Source organism: Octodon degus, unplaced genomic scaffold (genome assembly GCF_000260255.1).
Source record: "Octodon degus isolate 3935 unplaced genomic scaffold, OctDeg1.0 scaffold00124, whole genome shotgun sequence".
Taxonomy (NCBI): domain Eukaryota; kingdom Metazoa; phylum Chordata; class Mammalia; order Rodentia; family Octodontidae; genus Octodon; species Octodon degus.
In genome coordinates this window covers 2,321,590-2,331,837 of record NW_004524700.1, presented here as the reverse complement: position 1 = coordinate 2,331,837, position 10,248 = coordinate 2,321,590, and positions in this window count along the sequence as shown.

Here is a 10,248-nt window from a genome sequence, read left to right as displayed (position 1 = left end):
CACACCTGGCCTGTGATTAATTGTTGAAAGTAAATGTATTTCTAATAGGTTTATCACAAGTGGTTGCCATATTGGATCCTAACAGGCTCTGGATGAACAGCAGAGTGGCCTTGTGTTGTTTAGGTCAGACCACTTGTCACATGGAATGTGGAAAATGATACATAGGTGTTCATTTGTGATGGTGGGAGGGTGTGAAAGACCTCCTAGAAGTGTAGCCTTGGGGAAATCCAGGGACCAGTTAGTGGCCAGCTCTTCATACACACTGTTGCCATCGCTCCATAGATGATCCTTATTGACAGAAGCCAGCAATTCTTTTGTTGCAAGACATCTTGAGCTTTGTTGCCTCTTGCCCCAGAGTCCTGGACAGCACCTTGTAGGACTAGATCATGTTCCAGGGCATCCTTTCTTTGATGTTTCAGTAAAAGCAGTATCAGTTAAGTATGCATTCAATGAATACTGAGTTTCTGCAACACCACATCCTGTCATAGGATTATTGTATCATCTCACCATAAAAGTCTAAAACACAAGAGGAGAAAAAAACCATCTATCTCACTTCCCAGTTATACTTAGTGCTTAGTTTTGTTTTCTAACTCCTCCCTACTTTATTGGTTCCTAACCTAACAGTTTTTCAGTTTTTCATGTTTTGCAAAATCTTTTTATGAATTTAGTACGGAGTCTAAGGGTCTACAGGGTCTCACTAGATCAGACTTATAGTGATTCTTCTGTTTTCAGTCTCCCAAGTGCAGGAATTACAGACGTGTGCCACCAAGCCCAGTCTCAAGTGCCTTCTCAGCGCGCCCCAGGGCGGGGGTGGCACAGCAAGCCTGGCCACTTGCACTCTGCTGAAGCAGGTGCTTTAGTCCACTAAGCTATCTGGTTGGCCCCTGACATTTTATTTATTTTTGCAGAACCGGGGATTGAATCTGACATTTTAAATACTGATTAGAAATACTTTGTAGAACACCCTTCAATTCAGGTGTATCTGGTATTTTCTCATGACTCACTGGAATTACATTGTGCTGGGGAGAAAGCTGTCCAGAGGCAGTAGCATTTTCATAACATCCTAGCACCATGTGTACGGGGCCAACATGACTTAACACTGGGTATGTTAATATTGTTCACTTGGTGATGGTATCTGCCAAGTTTCTCTAGTATAAAGTTATACTGTGGAAACAAGCTGCTAAATCCAAACAAAGACTATGGAGAGAGGAATTAAGTTCCACTTTCTGGAGGGGACATATATTATTTAGAATTATAAAGGAGATTTGTTTCTTCTCATTTCTTCAGTCATTTTTTTTTTGTATCGGCTCATGGATGTGCTTTGGTGTAACCCAATATAATAGTGATTTTATTGCTTAAATTGTTCCAGCTTTGTCCATCAGGAATCATTTTCTTCTTACTCTTTCCTGCTTTGTAGTGCTGCAGGATGCTCTAGGCTCAGGATGTAGCTCAGTAACAAAACATTCACTTAGCATGCGAGAGGCTGTGGGTCCACTACACTGCACCTCCAAAAAGTGCTTCAGGATCATCTTATATATTTTCTGCCCCAGACCTAGACTCAGTCATTTCTCCAAGTGGCCCAGGACAATGGTATTTAGTATCCAAAATTTGAGTGCTGGATGTACATATTGTTTGGGGGACTTCACTATTATTAGGCTTTAGTGAACAGAACCAGGAAATAGATGAACACATACATGTATACACTTTTACAGTAACTTCTGTATTGATCTGTATACATACACTTAAAATAAACCTGAGTTTGTATGGTTACTGCTAACCAGAGATCCAGCATTATAGCATTTATTCCAGCTTTTTCTCTGCTTCTTTGTAAGCTTTTTCCAGCTTTTTCTCTGTCAGTGACATAGTGTACTAAATATATTTAGTTTTTCAGCCCTGATACACAACATAACTGCAAAACTGCTAACCTAGAATACTTCTAAGGATTTACCTACTAGCGTATGGTGTTTATGTACATTTCTTTTTGACCTTAACATTATGTAGTCAAAACATATTACAAAGCTACTTAAGGCAGCACCAACAAAATGTTTTTCCTCCAAAAAACATTTTTTTTACCCACTTTAGATTATTTTATGTCCCTGTAAAGTTAATTATCATACAGCTAGACTCAACATTTTCAACCACTATTTTTAAATAGGCCTCAAAGCAAGTGCCTGCCTGGCAAGTGCAGGAACCCCGGTTCAATCCCTGGTACCACCATGCCAGCCCCAGAGTCCCAGGCACACCGCTCCAGACACTGAAACTAGGCATGGTGGTTCACGCCTGTAATCCTGGGGTTGGGGAGACTGAGACAGGAGGATCACTACAAGTCCGAGCTGTGCAGCAAGACCCTACACCAAATACATGAATGATTGAATAAGTAAATAAATATTTTTTTAAAAAATTAAAATACCACAATCCTGCCATTGAAAAATAAACAGTATCTTTGAAGGTAAGCAAAGCTAATTTTCAACTATATTCTGAAGGGAAGAGAATTTAAGGTTTAATAAAAAAGTATATAATTAAAATTGCTTGTATTGCTTTATCACTTTAAAAAATAATTGTAAGCCTGGTGTTGTGACTCATGCCTGTAATTCCAGCATGCAAGTGGCTGAGGCAGGAGGTTCAACACAAGTTCAAGGGCAGCCTAGGCTATGTACTGAGTTCAAGACCAACTTGAACTATATAACGATACCCTGTCTCAAAAGAATAATAAAAAAAAACCATAATTTGCAGTGTTAGGACTAGCTGTCACATTTTTTTCAGCAAAATTAGAAAAGTACATTTCTCCTACTTGAATTTTCTTCTTTATTTGACGTGTGCTCAAAATTTGCACTTCATATTTTGTAGATTGTTTTTCTTAGAAAAAATCATAGGTGCTATCTCCTTTGAATGTGTGTAACTTTTTTTTTTTTTTTTTTTACTTTATTCTCAACTCGTTAAAACTGGCCCATGCTGTGCATGCAGGAGTAGTACAGTCTGTGAATAAAAATCAGTTGCAGTCTACCAGGTGTGTAACAAGATCTGTTCTTTGTAGTCAGAAATTTCAAAGAATTTTGCTATTAATACTAACATGGGGAATTGCTAAAGAATAAAGATGAGCAGGAGATCAAATCTTTTGTTAATTTTTTAAGCCATCTAGAAGTACTTTATTAAAAAAATCTTGCAACTAAAATCTTTCACTACTATCTGAAAAGGGAAATTTGGCTTGAAAGTCTTTGCTTTCCCTTTTTATTCTGTAGCTTCTGTTTGTAGGCAGCTTTAACATCACATCACATCAAAAACGATTTGAGCATATTAATCAGATGAGAATTCATTTCGGCCCTGCTAAGCCAAAAGAAAATGAGACTCAAGTGTATTGAGAGCAGTAATGGTATGTAAGCTTTATTTGGTTTTGTTTTTCATCTAATTTGACTTTTTTAACAATTATATTGTAACTTGTCTGTACTTAAAGTACTTTCTAATTAATTTGGACTCCTTCAATCTGATTTTACTGTGCTTTTACTTAGCTTATTTTCTTCTACTCTCATGGACATTTTCTGTTTTCCCCCTGAATTTATTTATAGTGTATACATTCTACAACTGGGGGTGGGCACCAGAGATCAAACTCAGGATCTTGTGCTTGCCAGGCTTATGCCACTGAGCTATGTCACTGACCCACTTTCTACATTTTTAGTGGCCACTTATATCTTATTAATGTGACTACTGGGTTGAATTGTGGTTCCCAGGGGCCAGGGAGTTGGCTCAGTAGAATAAGTGATTGCCTGGCAAGCACAAGAGCCTGAGTTCAATCCCCAGTTTTGCCAAAATAAAATTAAAAATAATAATAATAGTAATGAATTGTGGTTCCCAAAAATTTATGCTTACACAGACTTCCAAACATGACCTTATTTGGGACAAGTGTTTTTGTAGATATACTGTAACTAAAATGAGGATCTCAAGATAACATGAGAGTGGATTAGGATGGCCCTAAATCCCATGTGAGTGGAAGAAGAAAAGAAACAGAAACAGAAAAGGCACAGAGGCAAAGGGAGAAGGCCACATAGTGATGTAGTTGCAGGTTAAGGAGTGACTTCTAAAGCTTCTGCTTCTGGAGGAACCAACCTAGCTGCACCTTAACCTTAGACATCAAGTCTTTATAGCTATGAGGGAATAAATTACTGTTGTTTTAAAATACCAAGCCTGTGACAATTGGTTAAGAGGTTCTTAGGAAATAAATATACAATTATGTAATGAGTTTATTGTTATTTTCAATTATCGATTCAATAAAATAATACCTCAGCATAATTTCTCAATTTAAAATTATTTTTAAATTTTTTTGTCTTTTTAGACAAGGACAGTTCAGGTTTGCCTTGAACTCACTTTTTAGCTCAGGCAGGCCTCAAACTCAAGAGAGATCCTCCTGCTTCACCCTCTCAGGTACTAGGATTATAGACCTGCACCACCAAGCCTGGCCTGTATTTTTTTATTTCAAAACTTTTATTCAGTTTTTGGGATTATAAGACCAAGAAATGTGAGAACCTTTATTTTAGAAAAACTCACATGCAGATATTACTTAACTTCTTTTTGTAGATATACTGTAAAAAGGAATCTCAAAATTCCACAATCTCACAGTGGATTAGGGTGGGCCCTAAATCCAATGATGATGAGTGGAAGAAGAAATCAAAAAAGAAAAGGCATGGAGACAAAGGGAGAAGGCCACATGAAGAGGCAGTGGTGCAGTTGCCCGTTGGTCCCCGGGCAAAGGAGTAAAGGAGTTAATCTGATCTAGAAGAGTGTCCAGTGTGCCTTGGGCACTCATCAAATCTTGGCCGAGTGTTTGATTGATTGTTCTACTCTCTGGGCAACCATCCATAGAGCTAAGGCAAAACAAGAACTGTGGAAAGCAGCCTAAAAGGACAAAAATCAAAGGGAATAGGTAGGGAGCAATCCTGTGAACATTGTCCTCAGGCTTCAGCCATGCATGGACTGTTCAGCATCTGGAGTGACTACAGCAGGGCTGTGAGTGCATTTTCTCTTCAGAGCGAGCTGTACATTCTCCAGCTGATCTAAGGCTAGGTTTCTGATGTACCTGGATTTTATCTATGTGCACGAGTGTCTACAAATATAACGTAGCAGAACTCTATAAATTCCTTTGTCTTGGGCCACTCTGAATAGGGGCAGACAAGCACTGAAAGATATTTGTGACTCCTATAAGGTTTTATTTCTGTGCAGTCTATCTATGTCTTTAAATGGAGAGAGTACACTATAGTGTATGAAGTCAAGGTCAGAGGACTACAGGCATCAGCACTGTAGCTTGAGCTTTGCAGAACAAATAGTAGGGGCAGGTCTGATTCTTACTAAGATGGATCTTCTGAGCATACTGGGTAAGGTTTTTCATATTGGGGTTGATATTGCAATCAATTGGATCACTGGAGGGGGGCTTAGGCCTCTGATCTGGATTGTTTTATGCACAGGTTTGACCAAAATAGCTTTGTCCAAGGTGACCATTGCATATCTAGCCTGTCGGACTCCATTCCTAGCAGAGTTGTTTCCATCTATAAACAAGGTACACTGTGCACCTGTCAGGAGGTTCATTTTGGCTTGAAAATAGTTCATTAGTCAGTGCCAGGCAGTCATGGTCTAGTACAGCATGTGACAACTAGACAGGTCTCAGCCTAAAGTAAGCTTATCAGCTTTTTTGATTAGGACAGTAGCTGTTAAGATTTTGGTGGCAAAGGGAAGGCAACTTTTTTTTAATGTATTTTTTTTTAGTACAGGGTCTCACTGCACAGACTGGACTCATGGTGATCCTTCTGTTTTCAGCCTCCCAAGCACTGGGACTACAGGTGCACACCACCATGTTCAGTCTCAGCTGCTGTCAGTGCATCCCGGAAGCAAGGCTAGCATGGCATGTCAAGGATTGAACCCCAGTTGCTATGCTTGCCTAAGCAGATACTTTAGTCCACTGAGCTATCTGGCCAGCCTGGGAAGGCAGCTCTTAGTGACTTGATCCAAGTACTAGTACAGGTAGGTCATTGGATGCTTCCAGAGTCTGGCAGTCTGAGGAAGCATCATTATTCTTGTGAACTCCAGAATCAGATTCTTCAGAAGCAAACAGTTGAAAGAAATTTGTAGAATTTGTAGCAGAGCTTTGATATGTTTTTAGCGGGCAGGTTGGGTATAATCAATCAGCAAGGAAACTAGTATAAGTGTTTGAATCTCTGGGATGTTGAGTACGGGTCAGTTGACTTTTGAGTTTAGAAATGGGGGTCTTTCCATTCAAAAGTAAAGAGGGGCTGGCTGACAGGAGACAAATGAAAGCAGAGAAGGAATTCTTTAGGTGCAGACAGGTGTACTACAGGGCTGTGGGTGGCAGAAGAATGGGGACGAGTGTGAAGGGCAATTGTGGCATTGGCAGCTCAGAGATCTTGAACTGACTACAGGCAGGAGAGGTCTATTTTAGCAACCTGACAGTTTATAGACATTTTACAATTTTGAAGTCTTGGGGAAATGTGATAGAGATGAAAGGGACAGAAAAACAACCTGTCCCAGAGCAAAATCTGTTGTTAGAGCTTCCCTGAAAATAGGGGGAGAGTTCCCAAACCCTTGTGGCAATTGAGTAACAGTTCAAAGAGGGACTGTTGGGCTGAGAACCACAGAATGCAAGGTGATGGCTGCATTCTTGATGGCATGGAGATCTTGCCCAAGGTGACTAACATTCCAGCATGCTGATGTGTGGCTAGATGCCTGTGTGTGTATGTGTGCCCCAGAACATCTGAAAGCAATGAAAGCCACAGTGAGGCAGCATCATGGATGGCCAGGCCCAGAGGCAAGTCTTTAACTTATACCTCTGGGAGGAAAGTTTTCAGAGTTTCATGAATGCAGTTGTCTAAACTAGCTTGGTGCAAAGAAGGTGGTTGCTCCTAGGAGATCTCATTCCTGAACCACCGTGGGGACTGGCTGCCAGTTTGTGTCAGACAGAAGGGGTGTGAGGCAGAGAGTTGCCCTGATGGTGGTAATTTTTTGACAGAGGGAAGTTTTGGGTGTTTTTTTTTTTTTTTTAAAGAAAAACCAACAAAATTTTAATTGTATCAGTAAATTTTAACTCATAAACATTAGTTCACTCTATTTTTTATTTTATTTTATTGAGAAACAAATATCAATGAGACAGTTTCAAACCTGATTAAGAGGACATTTTCAATAATTAATACTTTATACATGGTTATCTTCTTAGTGGTTATCGATAGTACAAGAAGCAGACAGGATATCCTGCCCAAACACTATTAATACAAATCTTTCTTCTCATTTAATTAAGCAAAAGTAGCTGTATATCTATCCTAACTGTTGTGTACATAGAAAGACAAAATGATACTTCCTTTGTATCACCTTTATTTGTTTAGTCTTGTCAGGGATGGATATTCCATTTGCATCTAAATACTATAGGTGCATGAATTCAGCAAAAAAATCCAACAGACTCCAGCAGTCCACAATAGCAGTGGGTTATCTGCAGAAGTTGTTGACTAGAGCCTTTCACAGCTCAGCATGTTAATATGCCTTTACTCTATATACCTCATTTTTATACTTTTCTGCTGGATGGTTAAGACCAAGATAAAGCAAGACCTATATAACAAAAGATGTAACTTTTGTATCTGATAAGGTCAGTCAAGTCCCCTCAGGATTTATCCTACAACCCTGTACCGCACTTTGTAGAACTTTGTCAGTGTCAGCCATGTGGATGAGTCATTGCCTTTGCTTGACCAATTTGCTCTCTGTGAAAGCCTGAGAGAATGTTTTCTCTCCATGTGACTCTCCTTAGGCACACTCTACATCATCAATAGCATTCCTCTGTGGCTCCAAAATCTCCTTGATCAGAAAATTTGGGACACAGTGTTACAGTATAGGTTCTTCTATGTCCTGAATCCTTATTGAACTTTAAAGGCTAGGGCCAAAATATTGGCTAAACTTGCAGCACTTCTATTTCTCTGATTTTTGGTCTGCAAATTTAGGTTGTTAACCCTTCAGAGGAGAAGCTTATTATTACCCTACAACTTATGCAGTTGGGTTTAACTTCACTATCTGTCTGAATATCAAACATCTTAGGCATGACATGGAGCAGGTATTTTCCATCAAGTATTGATGTGTTGAAATATAAGTCCTTACAGAATATCAAGAAAACAAAATTTTAAAAAATAGGAATAAACACATATTTTTACATAGAAATTTAGAAATCTAACCATATACAGCATTGTAGCAGGACAGCCCCGTGACATTTTTTGCTTCTATTTTTCATTTATTACCCTTTATTTAAGAAAAAAAACTTTTACTTGAGAGACAGTATGATAATAATTGGTATGTCATGACAATAAATACATATTTAGAAAAACAATGACAGGCATTCCAAGCGTGACCCTTCTATTACATATTGCTATCTTCAGTGCAGTTGCTTGGTTCACAGGTATCAGCATATATAGTTAGTCAGAGTGAGAATCCTACCAATTCTAGTTTCAAAAACCTGCTGATGTTTCTCAGGATCATTGCCTTACCCATTTTGTGCATATAAATGTATGGCTTTACCCTTGTCATGTTTCTCGGCTTTTCTCCTTGCCCTTTCCTCATTGTCCAATCCTCAAGTTCTTGCTTTCCTTTTAAGTGTGTTATGCCTTTCTATTTGTAATTCTTTTGAGTTCTTATACTAGGGAGATAATACGATATTTACACATGTGGGTCTCATTTATTTTGTTTATAAGTATATCTTCAAGTGGCATCCACTTAAATATGAAGACTTCGAGTTTATCATTCTTTATAGCTGAGTAATACTCCATTTTATAAAAATAACACATCTTTTTCAACCATTCCTCAGGTGATGGGCATCTTGGTTGTTTCCAAGATTTGACTATCACAAATTGTGCTGCTATAAACATAGGTACACATATATCCCTATGATATGATGTTTTCAATTCCTCCAGGAAAATTCCCAGTAGCAGGATAGTTGGCTTGAATGAGATTTCCAGTCCTAGTTTTCTGAGGAGTCTCCACACTGATTTCCATAATGGTTGCACCAGTCTACATTCCCACCAGCAGTGGAGAAGGATTCCCTTTTCCCCACAGCCTCTACAACATTTGTTGTTGGTTGATTTGTTTATGATAGCCATTCTTTCTGGGGTGAGATCGTATCTCAGTGTTGTTTTAATTTGCATTTCATGGATAGCTAGTGATGTGGGGCATTTTTTCATATATTTATTCGCTTCTTTAATTTCATCCTCTGAGAAGTGTGTGTTCATCTTGGATGCCAATTTCTGGAGTGGGTCTTCAAGTTCAGGGGTGTTAGTGTTTTTTGGTTCTTTATAAATTCTAGAGAGCAGACCTTTGTCTGAGTGCTTATTAGTTAAGATTTTTTTCGAAATCTGTGGATTGTCTTTTCATTTTATTGGTAATTTCTTTTGATGTGGAAAAACTTCTCAATAAGAGGTGGTCCCAGTTATTAATTCTTTCAAGTATTACCTGTGAAATTTGATTTTCATGAACTTTTTGCCTACCCCTATGTCTTCAAGAGTTCCTCCTACTTTCTCTTCCAGGAGATTTACTGTTTCTGTTTTAATGTTTAGATCTTTAATCCATTTTGAGTTTATCTTAGTGCATGGTGAAAGACCTGGGTGAAGTTTTAGTTTTCAGCATGTAGAGAGCCAATTTTTCCAGCATCATTTGTTAAAGAGGCTATCTTTCTTCCAGTAAGCATGTTTGGTCCCTTTGTCGAAGATCAGGTGACTGTGTTCATAGAGGCTTCTGCACCTTCTAATCTATTCCATTGATCCTCAGGTCTATTTTGTTGCCAATACCATGCTGATTTTATCACAGTAGCTTTGTAGTATAATTTCAAATCAGGAATTGTAATGCCTCCTGCCTTGTCTTTGTTGGCCAGGATTTCCTTTGCTATTCTAGGTCTTTTCTGTTTCCAAATAAATTTTAGGAATGATTTCTCTAGGTCTGAGAGGTGTGTTGGTGGTATTTTGATAGGGATTGTGTTAAATCTGTACAACAATTTTGGGAGTATGGCCATCTTCACGATGTTGGTTCTTCCTATCCAGGAGCAGGGAATATCTTTCCATTTTCTGAAATCCTCTATGATCTCCTTTTTCAGAGTACTGTAATTTTCTGTGAAAAGATCTTTGACTTCTTTGGTTAAGTGAATTCCAAGGTATTTCATTTTCCACGGTGCTATTGTAAAAGGTATTGTTTCTATAATTTCCCTCTCAGTGTGTTTGTTAACTG